Genomic DNA, 26,045 nt, shown 5'->3' with positions numbered 1-26,045 from the left:
ATGTTCTTGGGTATATATGAGCATGCTCAAGGCAATATTTTAGGCAAATGAATGCAAACATATGAGAAAAAAAGGGATCAGTATTGGACAAAAAGAGTTAGGAGAGACCAGGTAGAAAGGAACCACAAACTTAGGTTAACAAAAGGAAAAAAAAAAAAAAGGAGAAGACAGAACTCAAGAGAAGGGGAGATCTTTAACAGGTATAACAAGAAAATATAACCAGAGGGAGAAGGAAAATAAATTGACCTTTTAATAATTACTGAACAGAAAAAGAAATTTCACCTTTTAGTAAGTTGGACTTTACCAGTACGCAGTTTTATAAGTCTACCCCACACTTTGCAAATGAGCCATGTAGGACTCAGTTGTTAAAATAAAGACTAATGCTGTATTTTATTAAATTTTTATGTATTTAATATGGATTTTATACTCTTCACATTTAATTTTACATTTCTACAAACATTTTTTAAGTTACAATTACATTGGGAAACTAACACATTTTATATGAAGGCAGAAGAACGATATATTTTGACTACTCAAACCATAAAAGAATTCGTGAGTGCCATAGTCTTCTTTTTTTATGTCTTCATTACAATACTATCAGTCAAGAAAATACTGGTATCAGCATCAAAGGAAGGGCCAGCAATCTTCCACATCACAAGTTAGGACAATATTTTCAACATGGAAAGTAGGATTGTCAGAGAAGTAGCAAGTGAAAAGCTTCAGAAAGGATGGCAGCTGTAAAGAGTCAGGAAAAAAAAAGAAAAGAAAAAAAACCAGGGAAAGATAAGATAATATCGAAAATGAAAAGGACAGGAAAAAACAATACACAGGAAATGGCAACAGCAACAATCGTGTTTATTCATATTAGAAACAGTACAAGAACACTGACAGAAAAGGTGAGGAATAAGGCAGCCATTCTTAGAGTGGTCTAACGACAAAATCTACTGCGGTATGACATGCTCAGTTATTCCTCAATGAAGGTGACGGGCCAGTCTCTTAACTTTTAGTTTGAACTAGTCAGTTCAAAGCAGGATTCCTGTGAAGTCAGCAAACTAAAATGGGCACCTCCAGAGGGCGATTCATCCCATCCTAAGATCTGAATCTTAGACTTTGAATCACATATTTGAAATGTAATTAATTTTGTGAAGTTCACTAGATATTTATGAAGCTAGCATTTTATCTTCAAGATTAATATTTATGGATAACAACATCTGGATTAAAATAATAAGTGATTCAGCATATTTTCACCTTCCTCTAATCTGAACAAAGAAAATTTACTAATGATTTTCATCTGCACAGACCATGTAATAGGTTTGTGCTGCAAAATATTTTTTCCTACCAAACAGTACTTGTGTGAACTACACTGAGCACAAAAATGAAGTCTGACCCAAATAAAAGGAAGTTTGTTTTTCTGCTAGAACTAATTATATACCACTGGGCTTTAAGTTTATCTGCTGTAAATAAAAATTTAAGCTTAATATCACTGGGATCATCTATTCCAAAATTTAAGACACAATTAATTAAATATCATATTTAACTGATACTTAAAATAGTACGGCTGATATTTCAGTAATTTGTCACTAAATACAGTAAATACTGCTGTGAAAAAATGCTGAAATCCAATGACATGGTCATGGAGATGTATTACAATGGTTATTTTAAACTAACTATAATTAAATAAAAGAGCCATGGGTGAAAGACTGGTTTTAAAGTTGGTATACAGCCCAGTCTGTGCAGGAAAATTCAGTGTGGAACTGCTCTGTGGAAACAACCTCTTCATACCACCTTCACCAGAGGCAAAGCCAAGACTGTGTGCTTACAGAACAGCAGTACCAAAGCATAAATAATCAGAGAAGGGGATGGGAAAGTGAGCTTTCCTCCTGGGCAGTGATCTGGGGGCTGGAAGACACCAAAGGGACAGCTCACCGTTGGCACTTCCTTGTCAACATGGAAAGTCTGAGAGACATAGTCCTGGGACTGGAGTGCTCTTCCACTAATAACTATTTCAGAACATAGTCATCTAGATACTGCCTATTACATGAGAACAACACAGAGCTGCCAGTTACAATGTAATTAAAAAGACAACTTTAAAATCTAAATATACTTGAAATGGGATTTTGCACAATGACCTAAACCATTCTAGAATCACCCAGCATTAAATAATGTAACATCAATGCAAAACAACACAACAGCAAGGGCTTAGCCATGAAATAGACCAAAAAGTCTGTTATTTAGAACTTCTAAAGATTTTATCTGCATTTAATTTAATTTTCTTTTTAGAATGAAAAGTACAGTTATGCTTTTCTGTATTTATATCTTTACTGAGTGCCCTTAAAAACTGCTGCCCAGTGACACAGCCATGGCATAGGAATGGGAACCCTATCACACAGCAATTTATAGCATAGTTTTTATGCTGATCTATCTCTATCAGCGGAAATTAATACACTACATTCCAAAAAGCAGATGTTACTATTCCAAAGTTAATTGTGAACTGGCACCATAAGATTTCTCCCTGCCCCACCCATTTTCACTCTGTCCCCTTTTAGAGGGGGTGTTATTCTGCCATACATCAGCTCAGGGCTCAGTTACACCAATGTATTGCTCAGGTGAACAGTTAAATTGTTTTATGTGTACCACTGAGTGAATGTACAAAAATGGGAGATCCTTATCTCTGTAGTTAAATGGATTTTTGCATAGTAATTCATGAAGACCAGTTATAGTCACTGTATGAATATTTGTTAATTGCTTTGTTTAAAAAGTACAGGATTTCCCTAAACATATACTCTTGCTATAATACTATATATACTTATGGGAATCATGCAGAAACTAAGCACATCCATGAATAAATTACTGAATGAAACTTTTTTTTGCAATTTCCTAATTTATTTTATTTTATTACAGCTTATGGATGAAATCTACACTGATGTCTAACCTATAATGAGTGCCAATGTAAGTAACCCATTGTTCTATAGTTACGTTTGGTTATGAATTGATTGACTTTGCCTAATCCTGATGAGTAAAAGCTAATTAGCAGGTTTTATTTTCAATTTCAGTACTATTACAATTAAGTTTTACACAGAAATTCTGACACTCTTTACTATTACTGTGTGCCTGCTTGTGCCTTTTCACAAATGCTAGTGACTAGAATTAACAGAAACGTATATTTTAAAAATTATTTTGATTTTTTTCATGTCTGCTAGGGGTTTTTTTAAGACTAACTTGGGAAGACAAACATTGGGGTAGTCATCATTTCAGCAGGATAATGAATTTTGTGATTCAGGTTGGCCCTGAAAGTCAATTTAAAGCCTTCCTTAGAAGTGACTGTGCTAAAATAAAAATGCACAGGGAGTAAAGTACAGCTTAGAACAGCAGTTAGAAAGCTGAAGTCTTACTCTGTTTTCCATGTAAGCACAAAGCATAATATATATGAGCACTATATAAAAAATATTACTGTTCATACTTACCTGACTCCTTCCTCTAATACTATTATTTCTTCTATGCTCATTAATTTTTTTTTAATCTTTCCTTATGTAAAGGAGAAAAATTTCCTTCTCGCCATTTCAGTTTCTTCCTTTGCCTTTTCCTACTCACCTGCACAGTTTCTGGAATTCCAGAATTTAAAAGAGCTATGGATCCAATCCTGGGGTTAAATATCAAGTTCTGAAAGTTGTAGCATGGATAAAGACCAATAACTTAAATTTCAAGTGTTTGTGTTCTTACTTCCAGCAAAGACTAGAATAAAGTTCAGCAATGAATCTATTTAGACAACTGCAACCTCAGGATGAGATCATCATTCTGTAAAGAGCTATGCTTATACAGCAAAACATAACTATTTCTATAAATTTGAACAATATCATTATCTCTGCTACCTTCTTTTCATGTTTAGCTGTTATGACATGTCCACTTCTCTCCTTTAGTGCCATTCTAAATGATGCACACAATGCTTCAACAAATTAAATGATTCATGTCTTTAAATATTTATAACCATCTTATTATTAGCTATTTAGGAGATAAAAATAGCAAGAGCTAAGACTGCCATCTTGTACACAAATATAAGTATTTTCTATCCTGTAACAATTAATAAACAACATTTATTACCTGCATCCATGACATAGATTTTTAAATGCCAGGTCTTGCAAACACAAAATCCATCTGTATAGTATTTTTTCAAGGAGCTTAACAGCCATAATATCAAATGTTGTTTCACACATAGTATCAACATTTGATGTTTCATTGACACAGTAACAGGAAGCCAGCTCAGTGTAAGTTACTTTGTAGAAGATAGTGCCAGAACTTCAAGGTGTTACTTCTCAGGAATCATGAACTCCGGCAGTCTTTAAAGATAAAATGACATACGACAAACCGTAAAAGTAAAGCAAACTTTTAGGGACCAATGTTGACTAACTAAAAGAATGATATCTATATCCAGTATAGAAATCCAATCAAGAGAGAAACACAAAAATAGTTTCCTTTTAAAATAATGTACCCTCTTAGAAAAAAACCCAAACCAACCAACATCTTCCACCCCAAAAGCGCTTTTTTTTTACTATTGTTGTGGTGATCTTGGTACATAATCTATTTGTATAGTCATGTGCTGACAGGATTATTAATTACTGAGTTCCAAACTTGAGCAGAAATCATGTATCTTGTTAGCTAAGTTTAGTCATAGGCATAAGTATGCAATCATAATCAATATTGAGAAGGAAAACTGTTAAATAAAAGCTGAAGACTTATGAAAAGACCAGTGCCAAAAAAACCCCATTGCATTTAAAAAAAACCTTTTCATTTAAGGGGATGTCCTATTACATTGCTTTCAGTCTTTCTGCAGACTCTTTAGTCTTCATGAACAACTTTTTAGGGATTTGCAAAATAATAATTATAAAAAGCAATCCCACTGTCCATAAGTTTCAATTTAACACCAGTAGGTGTAATAATCCACTGGATTAATTTATTGTTAGGAAGATCATAGACCACAGAAAAATGCAAATCAAAGAGACCAGGCTTTAGAAATTCAAGACTTTTTCCCCACTGCTTAGTAAGACAAACACTATCTAAAAGTCATAATTCATCATGTGGAAAAACTCCATCATGTTCTTATGAGTTATATAGGAAGGGGAAAAAGGAATAAATGAATTGCAGATCTCAAATGATGGGACACGTCCCATTTGGAGAAGATGCCAACTGTGCATTGTAAAGGAGAAGCATTACCATTGTGCAGCCAGCTTTCCACAGCATCTCATTTGAATCATTTTGTATTCACTGGTGAGGCCATGCTGCCAGTACTGTGCTCAGTCTGGGGCTCCTCGCGACAAGGACATGGACATGCTGGAGCATCAGAGAAGGGCAACGGAGCTGGGGAAGGGTCTGGATCTCCAGTCCTATGAGAAGGAGCTGAGGGAGCTGAGGTTGTTCAGTCTGGAGAAAAGGAGGCTCAGGGGAGACTTTATCGCTCTCTAGAACTGCCTGAAAGGAGGGTGGAGCCAGGTGGGGGCTGGTCTCGTCTCCCAGGTAGTAACCAATTACAGAATAAGAAGAAATGGCCTCAGGTTGTTCCAGAGAAGGTTTAGATTGGATATTAGGAAACATTTCTTCACTGAGAGGGTTGTTAAGCACTAGAAGAGGCTGTCCAGGGCATTTCAAAGACATGTGGATACAGCACTTAGGGACACAGTTTAGTGGTGGACTTTTACTGTTAGCTTTATAGTTAACTTGACAATCTTAAGGGCCTTTTCCAATCTAAATAATTCTATTCTGTGATTCCTTTGTCCATCTGCATCTGCAGTGCAGAACTCCACAGACACAAGGCTGAAGAAAGTATAGTGGGACAGAAGACAAGCTTTAGATGTAAAAGATTTATAGGACCATTTTGTACCTTTGCATGTAATTGTTCCTGGAGTAAGCAGGAAAGTAGGTTTTTCCACTTAAAAGGGTCATGTGTAGAAACTGGAGAAGAAGCTGAGGTTCCTTCCTTACCTGAAGACAGGTAAGGGTGTAGCTAGGACAAGTGTGGCATGAGCTCGAGTCAGATAGATAGAGAGCTGCAGCCATGTTCTCTAGTAAAGTGACTTTCAACAGAGCCCAGTTTATTTATCCAACTGTGATCTTTCCAACTCTTATTGAAACCCCTTCTCTGACACCTATTCCAAATTCTCCATTTTATGCGCTTATCCTCAGACCTAACCATATACCCCATCACTGCTTCTATACCCATATGCCTTGCCTGGACTCATAAATCCCTCTGTCCTGTTGCTCACAGGTAAACTCAAGAAACCACCTTTTCCCACAGTATAGCTTCCTTACAAGCTGCTTTTTGATACAAGGCAAAGATTCCCCTCAGTCTCATATTCAGCTTGTAGCTCAAGCCTGACCAAAGACAATAGCAGAATCATGTAAGCTAGCAAGATAACATAAAAACAAGTACAGCTCCCCTTATTTCCACATTTGTATCAAAAGACATGAATAAGAAAAATAAAAAATAAAAAGGTTAAACAGAGCACCTGTCAACTTACTTTATCCTTTTACAAAAACTATTGTCAGTATTTGTTTCTAGCATTTTGTTTAAATTTCATACAATACATTACATGATTTTAGATCAGAAAAATTATTTCTTTAAGATTTTTTTTAAGATAAACATATTTATACCGTTTGAATAGAGCTTATAGTTTAGTGTACCTCAAACTTGACATCACCACAATTCCTAACAAAATATGCACAGAAGGCTGGAAAAGCTAACATCTCTGCAGATTACTTATGGATGTGCTTGTATGGTACTCAGGACAATGGGAAGTAAACTGTGTCAAGGGCAAGTAAAAGCACTGATAATATAAATATTTTATGATGCTGGAAAATTTTCAATAGTAAGAAAAAAGTAATAAGAGTCATGATATGAGGACAAAGGAGCTTTTTACAATGTAAAATTATCCTTCAGGGAAATAAAAGAAGTTGGTCAAATACAATTGGTATTTTGAAAAAGTAACAAATGGGTAATAAGACATGCTAGTAATTGTAAGGAAAGTTTATGCCCATTAATAATGACAGAATGGAAAATTCTAAAATCTGTTTTTCTGGCAATGAGAAATCAGGCTTTAATTTTAAGAAGGATATATGTTGTAGTCTAGAGGAGGTGACAAGTCTATTTTTTGTCAGATGAGGACCCAAGACTTAAAAAATCATACTTACTTACCAGAAAACGAAACCTACTGTTTGGGAATATATATGAAAAGTAGGACTAGTGAAGAATTTCAGGGATACGCAAAGGCAATACGATGATTCAGAACCCCATACTTCTGATAGTGGGGAAGGTGTGATGGGCACCAGAAAGGGCACCTCTTGCTGTTGCTTCTTGTGAAGAGAATGCCATGTACCTAAAACTGAGAAGGTAGGGAGTGCTCTCTAATTTTTCATACACTCCAGAACATCAGTTCCCACTTTGTTTTGAGCAACAGATCACTATCAGTCCTTAGCAATTTTCAAAAGCCACCACACACCCATCTGATCAAACTTTTAATCGGAAACACTATTTAAAGCACAGTTATGGTTTAGCCAAACAGATGTTCAATTCACCATAGCCTTGGAGTCCACTAGGGATTTGCAGACAACAGCTTGGAAACCATTCCAGCTGTTGTAAAGGTACAATGATATCTTCTACTCCATCCCTCCCTCCAGACCTTCTGGTTGCTGCATGAAATATTTCTGCTTCTTTATCTGATTTCCCCTGGGATTCATTTTAGGGCCTGCTTTTAGCTTCTGAAGTAGCAGCAAACTGGCATTTGCCATTGCCCGCAGGTTTGTGAACAGTAGAAGTAAAACTGACCTGCACATCCATAATATTGCTACTGCTAGAAAAAGGAACAATAAAAAAACATCTACAGATTTAAGTAAATGGGAACTGTATACACTTGATTAATGTTTAAAAATTTATCATCAATCAATGAGGACAACAAACTTTTGTTTACAGATCCAGAATGATTTTAAGAAATTAACAGAAGCTGCTAAAAATCCATGCAAACACCAGTGAAGTGGCTTGAGAGCCCTGGCTTCTCAGAGCAGCAGCAAGACATTACCTATCACTTTAACAGTAATATTTCAACCGTGTAGCAGGCAGGAACTCCAAGTTCACAACACACACTTTAAGCTCGTTGGGGTTATGAAACTCTGAGAAAACAGGGAGAAAGAACCTTCTCTCCATTTTGCAGCCCCTGCTGTTAAAAAGAACAGCTACAAGTCCCTGCCTTCCTGAGTGGCAGGACTGGTCACAGCCTGCTGAGCTCACGGTTTATGGGCGGATGGCTGCTGTAATCCAACAGCCACTGCCGCTCTCTGATGATGGATTCAGCTGAACAGTGGGGTCAGCGATATCTGGCCACTGTGACAGCCACAGCTCCTGGATCACCACAGTCCTGCTGTGAGATCCTTCTGCAGCTCTTCAGGGTCAACATTAGGTCTGCCTCCAACCGTGAATGTTTTCCTTTTATCATCTGCAATATTTACAATTGCACTTTTCCAGGCTGTTTAGGAACAGGTGGACCAGCAAAGGTCCAGTACAAATCTCCATGAAGAGGTAGTGTTAAAACTCCCCATTAGTTCTGTACTTCATTTTGTTAACAGTCTTCAGTTACAGAACTTTTAAAAAACTTTTGGGTCACTTTTTCCTGTGCATCTGGAAATGACTCTTTCAAATAACTAGAAAAACTCTAAGACAAAACTACTTGTACAAAAGGCATGATGGTTGCTATCACACCTATCCATGTTCACCATTCATCCTATAAACAGTACACTTTATCAAAATCACTGCCATTTTGTCTGTCATGATGGCCTGACTTTTTAGTCCATTAGTCCATGACCATCCCTAAAACCCTTTTCAAAACTAGGGTCACATTTGTTACTTTCCATTCCTCTGTTATCAAGGCTAATTTAAGTACCAGATTACACAAGACAGTTCATGGTTTGCTCACCATGCTCAATTTAATTTCTGAATTTTTCTAGGACTACTGAATGAACAGCATGTTATTGGGCAATTTATTAATGTGTATTCAATCAAGTTCTTTAAAAACCCTGTATTGAGATATCAATCCTGAACTACTCCCTATAAAAACAACTCCTATTTGGGGATGTCCCTAATCATCCTGTCATAAACCTTGCCAGCAGAAATGTGTTCAATTTCTTTCTGCAATGGCTGTGTCTTTCTCCTTAACCACAACTATCTATTAACCTCACCTCCCACCTAGCAAAATTTACACTGGAAAAAGATGGGGTTTGGCTTTTACAATTTTAGGCCATTGCATTTAAAAATCTTTTTGTTCTGCCTCATACTAGGTCTACACTTGCCAGAATTGTGCTTTTTTCTGCTTTGCTTGCTTGGATTTTGCTTTTTTAAAAACCTCTATTTATTTCTAGTAGCTTCTTTTACTGCTGAACTGTGTTGGAAAAGTCTTATTTAATCAGGTTAGAACCAGAAAACAAAGCCCCCATGTATTTTTAATATTTATTTAGTGTGTCTTCATTAGTGTACAATTCTTTTTTTAAACAATACTGGACTTTTAAAAAAATTTATTTTAATCTTTTTTTCTCCCACAAGTACGACACACTTGAGTATGCTATCTCACTAGTGAATGGTTCTTCCACAGTCATTTGTTGCATGTTGATCTAGACTAAGTCAAGGGCTCTGGATTCCCTATCTTGTTTGTTCAATAATTACTGCTCAGGGATATCTAAATACACAGCCTGTGCATGACAGCCTAATGAGCCTAACATTAAGTTTATCCAGTCTACACATATATAACCAAGAACTGTTGCTATGATCAAGCTTTTGGGTTGTACAGACTCCCCAGACTCCCACAGTATTTCACCTCCACCTCACCAACTAGCCCACAGCTCTTACTAAAGTTCTCCTACTCAGCCATAGAACCATATAGAACAACATTTTGTGGTTTATTCTGATAAAATTAGATTATTGGACTATATTTTCTTTGGTACCTACTGCAACATGTGTCTGCACAGTCCAATCTACCATCTCTGCAATCAGTCAGGCACTCAACATTCCATCAGCTCTGTACAATCTAAACACTGACATTTCAGTGTGCCTTTAAAAGAAAGGGTTACATGCAGACCCACTTACAGAAAGAGGGTGACATACCTGGGGAATTCCCAATTGAATTAATCCTTACCACTTTTCTGAAGACTCATTACTTTTGAAGCACAATGGAAGCAGAGCATTATGAGATAGGGATGTGCCAAGATACCAAATAAAAACCAGTGTAGGTTCCTTCTCAACAGAGATCAAATGGCATTTGAAAAAAAGGAGTGATGAATGGCACAATTATGGTTATTCAAGATTTCTGTACCAAGAGATGCCATGTCAGGAATTAAATACATGAGGTCTGCTACAAATGTATAAGACCTTCTGCACACACTGCAGACCTTTGTGATATTTGCATTTACTTCCTCATATGAGAAGGGAGAATCTGTTCGAGGAGAGGAGAGGAGAGGAGAGGAGAGGAATGCTTCCAGGACAAAATGGCAATAGCTACAGGCTTGAGTTTGACAGCTGAGAAGGTCTCTGGGGCTGGCATTTTTTCTATTGGGTGCAACTCACTTATTTTCCGCTTGTGAGGCCTCTGGTTGGAGCACCTTCTTTCTGCATTAAATTATGAAGTGGCATTAGGCACAACAGACTCCAACAGCTATGCTGCAACAGCCAGTGTGTATTCATTATTATTTATCTGTACTACCATAAATCTTGGAAGGTCTCACCATGAGCCACTTTGTGTTACACTGGGCCGTGAATAAATACACAACAAAATATAGATATGCTTAAATTTTACATAAAGAGACAACAGAAGGATTATGGCAGAATCCAAATGCAATGACACAGTATTACTGTGATAGGCATTGGCATTAATACACCTGCAGCATAACTGTTGTATAGTTGTATTGCTTAAAGCTTCACAGTACATAAAACTTTCAAGAAAAAATTAGAGGGAAGATAATGAACACTTCTGTTTATGAAGAAGTCAACGAATACAGCTGAGGAGAAAATATTCAGTGTGGTCTGAAAATTTAATGACCAAATGATGGAAGTTGGCATCATACATTGATCAAAACCAGAGTCAACCTCTTGATACTGAAGAAGAGGTATCAGGTGGAAGTAGTCCTGATGAGCCTTGAAAATAAAGATAGATAGCTTATCTTTATTGCTTTAAAATTAAGCAGGAAATTGAAAATAGCAAAGGAGTAGGTTTGGAAAACGGTATTACAGTAGAGCAGCACTTTGATAGCTAAGGAGCAAGGCAAGGCTGCATTTTGTCAAGGCAAAGTAAAAGATTTTCTAATAAAGACTTGATCTATGAAAAACCTGCTGACAGAGAAGAATAATCATCATTTAAGGATTGGAAAAAGATTCCTAAAATTCAGATTTACAGTAGATTTTATGACAAAACAAATGACACCATGATGGTGTCATTCATAAAGGGTCCAGAGAAGTTTTGTGAGGGCATCAACGTAAGTACAAGAAAGCCTACTAACAAAAAAGTAATAGTTGTAACTGCAAATAAGAAACAGAGGGCATTGCTGAAGGAAATTTTCATGCATTAAATCTGCTTAGGATTGGAAAATAAGAGGTATCTGAAACACAGGAAACATTGTTTTTCCTACAAGTACTGCGAATGAGAAAATTCTTTCATGTCACATTTATTACTAAGTTGTTACAACTATCTATGTTACCATGTTTTGACTTCCAAGGGTGGAAGAAAAAGAATGTTCCTGACATTACAATGTGAGGAGTGCCTCATTCGATACAAATAAAGACATGTTACATTCAGGACAGTCACGATACAAGCAGAGTGCAAACAGCAGTAGGGGAAGAGACCTCAAGACTTACAATTAACATGCTGAATGTTCAGGCACATTCTTTTGCCCTTCCTTCTCAGTGCACAGAAGGAAACTTACTCTGTTGCTGTAGTTTGGTATTTCAGCTCTTGAGGTCTTCTCAAGAGTTGAAAAAGTGTAGCTGTGCAGCAAATGCCCACTCCCTACATTCCAAAACATCATCTCCTTCTCTTGATCCAAAACATCATCTCCTTTTCTTGATATCTGTTTTCTTGCTTTGGTCCTGGTTTCATTTCCGTCACTTATAGTATCATGAAAGAGACCATCAGATCAGGTGCTCAACAACAGGGCTAAGCAGCAGTGAGTATTGGAGAGCTGGTTACAGCAGGAGGCAATTCAGAGCTCCTTTTCTTCTGAACATTTGTAGCAGCACTGCTGCAGGCAGAACAGAATTATGCCCCAACATTATCTCCCTCAAAGTACTGGGAAGTTGCAATCACAGGAAGGGGAAGCAGTCACACCCAGGTGATCTGTCTCTCAGTGGTGATGAGAGAAAAAATCAGAGATGAAACATGCAGAGGATTCCCCAGACCCCCGTCACTGGCATGTCACTTTCCTTCCTTTCCTCCTCTGAAATTAGATCTGTTTTGAGCCACTTCTCATCTAGAGGCTCAGTTAGAAGGCTGTCTTTAGGGGTTTTTTTTGAAATCACCTAATCTAATTCTGTTTTCCTTTCTTTCACCCAACTTACTGCAAGTAAAATAGATATATGGCCAATAGGATTAAAAGGTGAAAACAGCAAACAATTAGGTCTAAACATTTTAAAAACAAAATAAGCTGATCGGGATTTTTTTATGCGAAATGAAACACTCAGTGTTCTGAAACATTTCAGTTTCTGAAATGAAATCATGACTTCGTTTCATATTGAAAAATCTCAATTTCATTTTATATTGCAAAATCTCAAAAGATTAAGTGTTCAAGTTTTTAAACGAGAACCCTGAAAATACTCATGCCATAATTAACATAATAAAATTGTGGTTTGAGCGCTGTTGAAGGTGATACATTTCAAAGTCATTAAGTTTTGTGTTTGAACAAGAAATTATGGCTTCTGCTTGGCACTAATTTTATAAGCAACCCATTGTCTTCTCTTCTTAGTTGTAACTGTCATCTTGAATCCCCAATTCATACTGTAATTCACAAGTAGCCACTGAGTCTTCTTTAACACTCCAAAGTTCTTCTACTCCTCTCCAGCCGAAGAAAACAAAAAACTTCAAGAAAAGCATTTACTGAAAATTTTAAACTGAAATCTAACAAACATTCAGTGCAATTAAAAATACTAGTAGCTATCCATTTAGTTCTCCTCTCAGGTATATTTTTCAAACCCATATTAAGTATTTTGGTTTTGTTTTGGGGGGTTTTGTTGTTTGTTGGGTTTTTTTTTAACTGGACTCTCTAGTCTGATTTCTCTGATCTGAGTCTGATTTCTCTTTTGCTCTTGCTCTTTCTTCAAATTACCTTCATTTCATGCTGCTCTTGTGCCAAGCAATAAAAATAATCCTGTCCTCCTTAACCTTTACTCATCAATTACAATTTGTGTCCTTGCTCCATGAGAAAGAATCTCTAATTGTCCTTACACACAATTCCTCCAGACCTTTACAGTCCCATAGTAATTATCCACAAATTCAGTAACATTTCCAATTCTTCCTTTTTTTTTTGTATTAAGACACAGCTGAAAACATCCTTGAATTTAAATACCAGAAAGGAAATACAACATCATAAAAAAGGGCACAGAGTTTACAGTGTCCCTTTTGTTATACAGGGAAAACACCTACATGTAGATTTTGCTCATTTGTGTATAAAAACAGGAGTCAAAGCAATGACTGTACCCATAACTACAGGAAAAGAACTTCCTCCTTAACCCAAGCACAGATTTTTTGTAGCTATTTTTGGGTGAATCCACTGACATATGGTATGGGTAATATGTAGTTCCTGCCTAAGACTATAGCTAATCAGCATGTATGATCAAATTCACTCATAATGCCAGTTCAGTTTAATTTAACCAAGGTACACTGACACAAATGTAAGTGTATATTTATTAACATTTCAGTATTCAACCGAGCAAGACAATTATGTTAGTAAATCAGTTTGCAATATCTATACAGATATTAGTGGTATAAACAGTTTTTATAGATCTATAAATTTCAAAAAGTTTATCCGTCAAAACACACAGCAAGTCAGAGACACACCATTCTGAAAATAAAGAAAACAAACAACTCTGAACTCCCTACATAATTGCAGTAGGGAATAACTTCAGGGTCCCATGGTGAATTACCTAAGAATAATAAAATCCTTAACGGGTATACTGTGTATATTTTCTAAAAAGAACTGAAGTAATTTGACATAAGTCAAACCTCTTGATTCACATTTTTATCACTATTAGTTTGCCAACATCAGTAAAGACTAACTATTGAAAGAGTCAATCATTTCAATGTACTTACAGCTGAATTTTCTCATCATGTGACCAACTATCCACAAAGCCTCAGTGCCATTAAGAAGTTTTGAGGAATATAGTATTTGGTACTGCCAAAAAAACATAATTAAAAGAATGCATGTAAATTATACTAATTTTCTAATTAGAAATGTTTTATGATTAATTCACATCCAAAGTACAAGTGGGGGAAAAGCAGGACTTACATTATCTCAATAAGCAGGTTCCAGTACAATCAATGAGACAGTGACAGAATGCACAGTAAGGAGTCACAGTAGGGTCCTGATCTTGCAACTGAACTTTCACAAAAAGAACCCCGCACTACTGCAGAATCTCCTGAATTTCAATAGGGCCCTACCCACACATAATCAATTACAGAGTCTGCCTATGTGGGAGTAACAACAGCGAGAACAGGACCTGTTCCTCCACACACCTGCAAAAATACCAAGATTAAAAAAAAATAAAATTAGTAACATGCAGCAAAACCTACTGATAGCCTGTTTTATTACAGCATTTAGCACATAATAAAGGAGTTCCATACATCTTTAAGTTGCATATATTTTTATAGGAATTTTTAGCTCCTTCTTTAAAGAATGTTGGCTTAAAATTGCTTATGAATTTTACATGTAGTGACAGCACATTATGAAAGCTTTTACTGATATTACTTGAAATATAATTTTTTAATTATCACTTTCTAAAAATTAATTATCCTAGTTTCTTAGGTCTATTGTGCAAGTCACTTTTCAGTGCTTCAACCTTAAAAATCTGTCCCACAACATCCATTTTAGGGCTGCAGCATAGGACTGTGAATTTATTGAGGTCTTCATGACTGTGAAAGTATCTGACTACATATCGTAGCATCCACAACTGAAGTCTTCAAAAATACATAATGAAAAGCAGTTCAGAATTAGTAATTTTAGACCAAAAAGTGGTAGCTTTTTAAAACAAATAATCCTTATGATAAACTTTGCTAAGTTTCAAGACTTTGTGAACACCATTTAGAACAGAGGAAGCACACAACATGGTGTTAAACAACACACCACCACTTTGTTGTTCACACAAAACTTAACATCCATTATTTCACTTTACTCTTCTTACTAAAAACACATCTAGGTTGATCTTTAAAAGGAAAACAATATATATTACAATATTTTTATATATTATAACCATTTAAAATCCAGTTAGCCATAGTTCCATTAAGTAACATTAAATTGGTGACATATTTAACCGGTGATACTAGGCAAGACTACTGGTGATAAAGGTTTTAAGAACAAATAGATCCTGGAAACATGAAAAAACCATTTTTACATTCCTTTAATACAGATAGCTCTGCAGAAACAACAATACTTAAAACAAAATAAACAAAAAAGCTGGGACCAAATGAAAGGATTTGAGAATCTGACAACCCAAAAGATTCATAAAATGGAATGCAGTTTGTTCGAGGGTTTTTGGTTTTTTTTAATGACTAATTGTTCTGTTCTTGGCTTTGATTTTGTGAAAAAAAAAAAAAACTATGAAAATTAACAGAAAGTGGAAAAGAGTATCACAAGCTTTTGTTCCTTGCTGCCAGGTTGATGGTTTTCGACTGGGCAAACAAAATTTGACATTTCAAGACAGTTACCTTATGATACTGAACTGAAAGTGTTTCTTCTCATGTTACTTCTTTCAAATTTTACATTTCATATGCATGACTCTTAGGCTTGTTATTCTGAGAAATTCAACCACTTTTAAATATGCTACAGCACTGAATTCTGTTTAAAGAGTGTTGTATCTTGACCCCTATCTAACATAACACAGAAAATTTAAAAATATCAGACATATGCCAAGTTAGTGTGCCTACCTGAGCCTGTACAGTGAGTGACACAGCACTTCTGGCAATTGTAATCTGCCCATTTCTCATTACTAGGATGAATGAGCAGAAAAGACCTTTCAGAACGATTTTGGTGACAAAATCACACAGCTACATATTTAGCATTTCTCAAGTTGCAGTACAGTGTGGTGACTTGATGAAGCCTGATCCTAATACTGTTTTCTCTCCCTGTATCTAGTGCCACATCTTTCTTCATAAAGGAAGTATATTGGAATACAATGCTTATTTTCTGCACTGTTCCAAAAGAATAGGTTGTAGGATGGGTCAGGGACACATAGCTGCAGTCTAAATTACAGTCAGTTTCTGGAGAGAGCTGAAAACACAGTTTTACAATTTTGACAGCCTAAGAAATAGCTCAGACCTAACGTGCAAATAGCCAAAGAAATTAAATACTGAAGCTGTCTCAACAGTTCCCTTCTCTGACATGGACAAGAAAAACATTTTTTTAATCCAGGTATAGAAAACACCATATCATGGAATGATTCACAAGTGTTTTGGTCCTGGCAAAACCAAGGCTTTTTCATGACTAGCAGAAACAATGAAGTCTAGTTACCTACCTGCATGCTTACAGGTGCCACCAACACTCTTGTGCCGAAGCTAGCCTGGCTGTTTTCCCATTCCCTTCTAAACAGATTTCTCTGAATTTCAGCTTCTGACGTTTAGGAGAACAGGAGGCAGCTCACACTGTGGCAAGGTCTGAGCTACATGTGTAGACTGGCAGATCAACCAAACATGCTGACCTGCAAGGCAACAGGTTGAAGAGAACAGAAAATTTCTGAGTCCATGCTACAGCTTTTTCTACCCCAGGGGCACTAATTTGAGTCCTGTCTCTACTCACAGCTGCTAAATTTCATTCAAATTGCAGAAACTTGACTTTGTGACCTCTACCTCTATATCAAATGCAGCCGAAATTAAGCAGTGGATTTGAAAGTTATTAGGTCATAACACAATCCTATATATCTTGTTTTGTTCAGAATGTAGGCATGAAAAAACTGTAGCATAATCACTGTGATAATAATGGTTTTTATGTCAGTTATTTTTTTCATTCAGGAGTTACACCACAAAGTCAGATACAACAGAGCACAATTGTTACGCAGTGATAGCAGAAATTAATCCAGAGAATGTAGAGACTTTCAATAAAGCTGGATTAATTTTGCAAGGTGAACAGGGCCCTGAAGGCAGGTTGATCGTAAATGTGAAAATTTAACAGAAATACAGTATTTTTTTTAACTTACCATGACTATAACTGACTGCCCTTCATGGAGATCCATGCTTCTCTTCCACCTCCATACTGTCTTTCTTAAGGCTTAAAAAAAGTTCAATGATAGACAGCTCAATAAAACAGCCACATCAAGTCTAATCAGTCTATTCAGCATACTTGTACTTTTGTGGGTTTTTTGGTTGGGTTGGTTGGTTTTTTTAGTTTTTTTTTTTTTTTTTTAGAATAAGCATAGTGATTTTTAAAGCATCACCTTAACATCCTGATCTTACTGCCTGGATCCTGATATCCAAAATTAGGGAAGAGTTTTTAGTAATATGTAAAACCCAGTTCCTTTTCTATAAATAGCATCCACAATGCTCTGTTTACCCTTTCTATTGATACAGCACTACTATAATTTGTGTTTTTAATTTGTGTATTTCTCACTAAAAAGGCAAACTTGAAATCAGAGGGGTTTATATGTTGCTGGATTCCAGGATGAAGGAAGGAAAGAAATTGAAAAAGTATAATGACCTCTCTAAAACTCCAGTAAAAAAAGAAGAGAGACAAAGAATAATCAGTGTGGAAAAGTTAACAGAAAGCTGGACGTTAGAGGAAAGGTTAGAAGGACACAAAAGGTATAAGAAGAATCAGGGAAGTGAAAGTGATTCAGTCAAATGGGGATGGAACAAAAGAAACAAAGTCATATTCTAAGCAGGGTAATGAAAACAAGCGTTTCAAAACAGTTTGACATTGGCCTACCTCTTCTGTTGAAGTGAAAGAATTACATCAATTCACAAAATGCCTCAAGAGAACCTTAAAACCATTTAACTTTAAGCATTTGGGGTAGCTAAACTCTGCTCAGCTAAGCAACTAAAGAAGGGCTTAAACGTGGAAATCAATTTACATCCCATTGTTATCTTTCGCTAGGTCTGTGGTGTCAAAAATAGATTCAAAACTGAGCCTCAGCTCCTTACACTAATAACACCCAGACTCACACTTTGGTGCTGGTCGGGATCCAGCCCATTGGTTAACAGATAGGCAAAGTCAATACAAGATGCAAGGGACTAATGTGGGTTCAGACTCTTCTCTCCCACACCCATGCAAGGATTTTTAATGCAATATTAACTGATAAAGAGAATGCAGACAGTTAAATGCTCAAAATTAATTCAAGAATCAGCTCTCTAAAAGAAAACTAAAGAATAAATGGCTGAGAAAGAACAAAGAAAATGATTGTTGAATCTGTATTAAAAATAAATGACCACTTGGTTACATCTCAATGCACTGTGCCTGAAAACTGCAGCTTCTTTCTGGTTTAAGTATTAAACCTTGTTTTTAAAACATGAAATGGTAAAGAACCTTGGCAAAGGTTAAGTAAGTTTAGTGGTTGATAACAGTACTAAAGTAATTCTTAACACAGGGCGTAGCTCAGGTGTTGGCATAAAGCGCTCAGCATCTCTCTTGGCTATTTAAACATATTTGTGCTTCCAAACCCAGTCTGGTAAACAGCTGAGACAGGGTAAATATCCCGTATTCCAAGAGGTTTAAACTGTGGAAATCATAAGCCACTAACAGGGTTCTGTCCCTTTTACTCCTCACTCTACAATACGGTTGCTAAAGGGAAACAAAAATCGATTTGCTGAGATACCAAAAAGGTCTGGGGCATCTCTCAGCATTCTTTGAACTTCTGGTCACTGTGATCCATCTCCTGAGCTATGGATCAATCTGTGCACCGTCATTTTAAACTGTCACCTATCTAAATTATCAGGAAGTCAACAACACTTAACAACTATATTCTTACACAAGCAAGTCCCTGCTCCCAATATTACATCCTTTATTTATAGCTCTAAAAGAAAGGAAACTCATTGTTTTAAGATCTATGCTTAATAAACCCATACGTATAAAAATCGTTACCTAGTGATTCTTATGACTAGGATTAAAGACCTGATCAAGGCAGTAAAATAAAAAGAGAAATAGTTCCTCTATATTCAGTCACCTTTTCACAAAATGGCTAAACAAATTAATGTTTTGTTCTTCTCAGAAGAATTATGAACACTACTAAAACTTTATAAATGTTGTGAAGTTCAGAGTTCAAAATTTTCCAGAAACTGGGAAATTAGAGAAGCAAATTAACATCTTGCATCTTTCAGTCTTAAAAGAAAAAAAATTGTATGCAAAAGAGAAAACAAACTAATACTAGCTAAAAGCACTTTCAGATCCCCCACTCCTGCATTCATTTCAGCAGCATTTCATTTAGTTGCAGGCATTCACATCTGTAAAATTTAAACTTCAGTCTTTCAAACAGCTTCATATATCCTGAACTTCACTCTTCTAAGTAGTACTACTGATAAAAGTAATCATGTGGACAGAGTTAGGCACAGGACTAAGGCTAAAAAAAAGTGATAAATAAATTAACTAATGAATTCAGTGTATCACTAACAATTATTTTTGAAGTTAAGGACAGCAAGGACTAAAGCAAAGCTTGAAAAATTAACAGCTGAAATACGGGATGTGGAGGAAAAATTAGGTTACAGTCCCAGAAATCACCTGACAAAAATCTAACTTCAATACCTATAAAATAAAATAATCAGTGCTAAACAGGAAAAAATAATAGAGCATCCCTAACTTAATAGTCATGACAACCACACTTTTTTCTCACCATTTGATGAGTCTTCTTCAGTTCAAGGTTGAAGTTCATGGCTGCTGTGGAGAAGATCACTTAGCCACTGTTCTGCTGTAATGAATCCATGAATAAAAGAATGGGCTTCAGTTTTCACAGATACCAAGACAGAACTTTTCATAACCATCAAATCCACAAAAATATTAAAATGTTTAGGTTAGACCATTTAAGCAAAACTTTACCACAGAACCTAAGTTTAATACCAACTCCTTTATTAAATCCTCAGGGATAAGTTAGTTATTATGAGTCAGGCCTATATATATGTAGGAGTCAATACTATAAGATGCTATCAAAACATAGAAATCCAAACCTTTTGATGACTACACCACTAGTCTTTATGCTATATTGAGTATTTTAGTGGCTTAAAATATCTAAATGGTTTTGCTATTGAAAAATAAGGAGGTAAAAGAAAAACAGCTAATTTTATTTTTCATGTGGAAGTTCATAGGAAATCTAATAAAGTATATGCATGTCCTAAGCCAGCACATACTTCTTGCAGTCCTTGCAGTCTATAGAAGCATCCTTAGACCAGATTTATTCTGGCAAATTCAAAACCCTGTTTTCATTGTACAATGGTAAATGCTGTCCACTTTAGTCCTTTCTAGATTACAACCTCTATCATTGCAAGCAGACTAAAATTGCAAAAGCAATGAATTTCAAATCCTGTGTTTGTCAGGATAAAATAGAGACTGAATGGCTACAGCAGAAAGTAAAACACACATGAAGGAGGATGCCCAACTACAGTTACTAGGTTATTAAACTGACACTTTAAACTTCAAGTGATATGAAATTTACAGGGGAGGCCTGAAGGGAGGCTTAGATGAACCTGTAACAAGGATCTAGAAGGATGGATGAGCATCAGGGGCAAGGCAGGGCTGAAATTAGAAAAAACAAGTAGGAAAAAATTTCAAATTTTCACTGGCTACATGTCCATATACAATACAAACACTGAATACCAAAACAATATGTAGGTGTGCAATTATTATAATCATGTGGGTGTGCCTTAGTGCCCCTTAATTGGTCTAACTTACCTAGGAACTTCCCAGATGAAATAGAATAACGTGCAAGAGCCCAGGCAAGCCAAATAATCTAACTAAAAAGTTACACAGTAATGACACAACGCCAGTTTTCATTACAACAAATTCCTCTAATCCTCACAGTTGTAAAATAAATCTTAAAAACACATAGCAAGGTAATTTGTAAAGCAATGCATGCCTGAGCCAGAAGACAGCCTCCAGCTTTCTAACCATCTCTATCTATGAGCTTCTGTGTCATTTCAGCAGACAAGTGCCTTGCTTTGGTTTTGCCACCTCTCAGCTGGATCTAAGCAATCCAGTATATCCAAGCACAAAGCCCACTGCATATAGGAAATTCCAAGTACAGGAAGTTGGGGGGGATGTCATGTTAGCAATGTAGGTTATTATAAGGCCTTCTTTACACTGATTTTCTCTAGACATTTAATTCACAAATTCAGGGGCTTGGGATTCTCCAGGGCATAAACCCAGGATTCCTAAAAGAAGTGCCTTCTAGGTCTCTAGACTGGATCCAGTTGGCAACAGTTTCCCTCTTCTGACATAAGAGAACCTATGCAAGAACTGGGAGAAAAAGCTGGAAGTTCTACAGACAGAACTTTCTCGGGGTTGGTGAAAGTCTAATGAATGAAACTGCCTAAGAACTAAGGGCCATCAGAAATCTAACTGCACCTTGCTTGAAGAACAAAACATATTACTTCAGCCTTACCTCACTAACATAAAGACATAATGTGTATGGAAGAAAAGACAGATACAATAAACTGAAAACATTCAATTGCACATGCTCCTTCCCTTGGCAACAAAAGAGCAGATAATATGACAAATGCTGGTCATGTCACTTCTTACTGTATGAGGAGATTCTCTGACAATTTAATGGCACTCTCTGAGGAGAAGAACCTGTAATACAGGACAGGCACTATGAGGAGGTTTTCAGATAGTGCTGTAATGAGAACTGCATGAAGAAAGGAGTTGATTATAAAAACTGCAGCTTAGCCTCATATCTGCTTCCACAGCAGACAAGACATCCACCAGTCTGATGAGTCCAATTTCCTTGGGATGGAAATTTGATCTAAAAGGTTGACATTATTTTTGGTGAGGCTCAAAATCCCTTTCTTTTCCTTCTGTTCTCAGCTGTGTTCCTGCTGTGACTTTTTGGCTTGGCTAGTCACTGAGGAAACACTGATGATCCCCTCCCAGATGCTACAGCTAAAGAATGCAATAGCCACCTCCTCTGACACGGATTTTTACACTACAGCAATTGCCTTTCTCACTTGTTCTAATTCTCAGTTAAATATTTACCCATTCTGATCCATAAATTATCGTAATTGTGCATTATTCAAGATAAACGGATAGAAGGTGTAAACTAAGAATATTACATTAGGCTTAAACTTCATGCAGTCCTAAGTAATTCTGAGAATAATGATTGTGTAATGTCACTATTAGCTTTGTAAGCCCGAAACACAAGAGCATAATAAGAAAGAGAACTACTCAGTGTGCTTACACATAATCATACAGATTTCAGTCTGTGCAGAACTGGGGCCTATATGCATTAAGAATGGAACCTGAGAGCAAGTACTAGATATTAGGGGATGTAAAAATTTCACTTTCATTAAAAATCTTAATAAATCTTAGGAATGATATCTGAAAGTAGTGTCCTATTCATATTAAAGAATACCATGTATCACAGAAACAGTGTATCAGAGAATATTGACAGAATATTTTCTACATCTTATTTTTATATTAGCTTTGGAAAAATGGGTGAAAAATAATAACTAGAATTATTTTAGGGCAAAACTACACATAATCTAAGTACAGAGAAGTGGTATCAGCAACACCATAATTTTATATTTTTCTTTACTGTTTTCACTGCTATTTCTACTGTAAAGTTTTCTCTTCACAGGCACATAACCTTCAGGGAAAAAAAAAATAGAAAATATGTACTATCATTCTTTTCAGTTGAAAGGCATACTTTTCAAAAAATTTGCTCAGAGTAATTTTAATAAAAGAGCAAAAAGTTAAGATACTGCAAATAATTTATATTTCCTCCTTCTTAATAGAATGGCTTTAAGATCTGAAGTTTTGCCATGTGGCTCATTTTCATTGAGAACCTGATTTTAAAAAATTAGGAAACAGTTTCTTTAGCAGCACCAAACTTCAATTCAGAGGAAAATATAATAACATAAATGCATAATATTAGCTGTGTTATTACTTACATGTTGCATCGCACTGCTTTTTTCCTTAAGGAGCTCCAGAATTACATACTCTCTGAGCAGCAGTAATTTTTGTAGCCATGATGGTCTAGGCTTTTTGAGCCCAAAAGCTTGGTGTTTTGTACTGTAGCAGTGGTTAAAAAAAAAAAAAAAAAAAAAAAAAAAAAAAAAGCGCGAAAGAAATTACCTCTCCCTTTCAAAACTTGTTCTTTATATTTTGTCAGTGCAGCTCTAGCAGGGAGCAGTGGAATCATGAAAAGCATTAGGCCCTGAGCCTGCTAGCGCTCGTCTGCCAGCAGTCCAACCGAGTTCAAGAGGACTTGCTCACAGACGTGAAGGGAAGATTTTGAAAGTCAGTGGGAACAGAGCTCCCAGACTCCCATTATGTACTTTTGAAAAATCTTCCCCTAAGTCATAAGAACAACAGTTTGCAGGTCTGAGGCCCCTGCTTTCCATTCCCTTTCTAAAAAGTGCATCAGATTAGCAAAAAAGAGCCCGGGACACTGAAGGCAGAAAGCTCGAGGAGCGGCTGGCAGGGATGCGCTGCGTCTCCCAGCCGAGGCAGGGTCCGCGGAGCTCCCGGGGAAGGACCCTTCATGAGGCACAAGTCAAGTGCAGGCTGCGAGTGGCTCGGGCGGCACTGTAGCCTGCCTTCCCCCCGCGGCTTTCGGCAGCTCGCTAACCTCCAACTCGGCTTCCCCATCCCTGAAAGGCGGCTGGGAGCACTAACCCGGCCATCAGGTATCTTACGATCAGTCGCAGCTTGGGGCGGAGGGGAGGATGCGGCGTGAAAATGAAAGTTCGCCTTCTCTCCGAGCGCTCTGCGCGCAGCCGAGGCGGGAGCGCTGCCCGAGTTGAACCTCGCTCCGTGAAGTTCCTCCGAGTGGGCTTTTTGCCTTTTTTTTTTCTTTTTTTTTTTTTTCTTCGGTGTGGGGTGTTTTAGTTGGTTTGGGGTTTGTTTTGGTTTTCTTTTTAGGGTGGTTTTTGGTTTTGTTTTTTTTTTGCAGTGACCAGTGTAGTCCGCTCCGGGCCCGCTCTGCCCAGGGATGAGCCCACACAGCCCCGCTCCGCCGCTCAGGGGCTGCTCGCAAGCCCGGCCGGGGGGCGCCCCGGGGCGCTGCCGCCCGGAGCCGGTGTGGCGGCAGGAGGGGGATGGGGAGCGGCGGCTGCCAGTCGGGATCGGGATCGGGATCGGGCCCGCGCGCTGCGGGCAAGCGCCGAGCGCGCCGAACCCTCCTCCAGCTGCGGCGGGGTGCGCGGCCGTGGGGGGGGACAAGGGGGGTCAGGCTGCAACCTGAGCGCAGCGGGAGCCGCGGGGGTCCTTGGAGGCGCGGGGGGAGGGGCGGCATTGACAGCGAGCGCCGTGTCCGTGCGGCGCTGCCGCCTCGGCCCCCGCGCGCCCCCCCCCGTTCCCGGCATGCCCCGGGGCGGCGGGGCTGGCGCTAACGAATTTGAATGAAGAGCCCTCCGCTCTTTCGGCGCCATTTTCGAGTGATGCCCGATCGCATCGCTGCTACCGCCGCCGCGGGGGAGGCGCGGGGGCCGCCCGCCCTCCCGCCCCGCGAAACTCACCTCCCTTCCCCTCCGCTACCCCGCTTCCACGCTCACCGTCGCGCTTCGGAGCGGGTGCCGCCGCTGCCGCCGCCGGCACAGGCGGTAAGAGCCAGAGGGACCGGGCGCGGCTGGGGCAGAGGGAGCTGGGCGGGCGGGGGAAGAGCGTCTTTGGAAAACGGGGGCAACCTGCACCCCGCCGCCGGGAAAAGTCACCTCGGGAGCCCGGCGGGCAGCGGGCCGGGAGGCGGTGGCAGGTCCTGGGCGGATCTGTCACTCGCTTCCCTCAGCCTCAGCAGTCGGGGGCGGCCGTCTCCTCCTGCAGGTAACCCCGCTTGCTCCCCGGGGCGGCACCGCGCCCAGGCGGGGATCCCGGGAGCGCCGCTTACGCCCGGCCCGGGGAGAGCGGCGCGGAGGCTGGCGGGGGGGCGGGCGGGAGCCGCGGGACAGCTGGAGCTCCAGAGGGTCCCGGTGCCCCGCGCTCCCGGGACATGATAGGACAGGCTTCCCCTCATCTCCCCTCTGGTCCCTACCACCCCCCAGCCAGCGGATCCCTCCCTCCCGCGTTCTACCCCCCGCCTCCTCCTTCCTCTCTCCCCGTGTTTTCGTAAGCTGGATTAATGCCCCTTCGCTCTTTCTCTTCCCTTTCCCTTCTCCCCCCGCACCCCCCCACCCAAAAAAATATATAGAGGACAACCTTCGGGGTTTTTTTCTCCGTTTGTTTCCTCTCCATGTTAGCAGATTAACTTCTCCGTTTAAGCGCTTTCTCCAGCTCCCACTCAATCGCATAATTTCCCGTGTCGCGATACGGAGCCGCCTTTTGCAGGAGCCCGGGTGACGGTCGTGCTGCCACATGCTGTCACATTTATCATCTCTGCCCCTTTGGGTATTAACGAATGACCAAAGTGCTCTTCATCCCCTATTGCACAGAGCTATTTTTTCCCCCTCGTAGCGTTAAAAAGCGAGTTTCCTTCCTGGACTGGAGGGGGGGAAACATAATCCGAGACCATTTGAATCGTGCCAGCTATTTGTAGGTGTTTTTCCTCTCCTCCCACACACCCCAAAACCGAGTAAATACCCTCCCCATAGATAGCCCAGCCTAATACTGTGATCAGAGCTGGCCATTCACCTCCTCTTCTCCGCCTACAAAATTCTCTGTCTCTGTCACCCGGGTCGCTATTTGTCATTGGC

General features: G+C 38.7%; 2 long non-coding RNA genes across 5 annotated transcripts in view; one reads left to right on the top strand and one right to left on the bottom strand.

The window, feature by feature from the left end:
* LOC121337349 overlaps positions 1 to 26,045 on the top strand; it is an 87,111-nt gene that overhangs the window by 25,044 nt on the left and 36,022 nt on the right. For 2 of the 3 annotated variants that reach the window (XR_005952885.1, XR_005952883.1), the window contains exon 2: positions 2,902 to 2,949. This is a non-coding gene — a long non-coding RNA (uncharacterized LOC121337349). Of the gene's footprint in view, positions 1 to 2,901; positions 2,950 to 22,224; positions 23,002 to 26,045 lie in introns of those variants that run through there. The other variant, XR_005952884.1, reaches the window with a different exon arrangement.
* On the bottom strand, positions 156 to 24,219 carry LOC121337348. Of its 2 annotated transcripts, XR_005952882.1 has the most exons (10): positions 24,034 to 24,219; positions 23,307 to 23,427; positions 21,940 to 21,990; positions 20,042 to 20,116; positions 17,420 to 17,490; positions 16,742 to 16,924; positions 14,521 to 14,747; positions 14,325 to 14,406; positions 4,099 to 4,334; positions 156 to 735 (listed from the first exon to the last, which is right to left on the bottom strand). It is a non-coding gene; the product is annotated as an uncharacterized LOC121337348 (long non-coding RNA). The 2 variants fall into 2 exon arrangements; XR_005952881.1 differs by lacking the exon at positions 21,940 to 21,990.

This window comes from Onychostruthus taczanowskii, unplaced genomic scaffold, assembly GCF_017590055.1.
Source record: "Onychostruthus taczanowskii isolate IOZ18803 unplaced genomic scaffold, ASM1759005v1 scaffold26, whole genome shotgun sequence".
NCBI classification, from domain to species: domain Eukaryota; kingdom Metazoa; phylum Chordata; class Aves; order Passeriformes; family Passeridae; genus Onychostruthus; species Onychostruthus taczanowskii.
The sequence above is the reverse complement of the archived record's forward strand: the minus strand, read 5'-3'. Positions and strand labels throughout refer to the sequence as shown.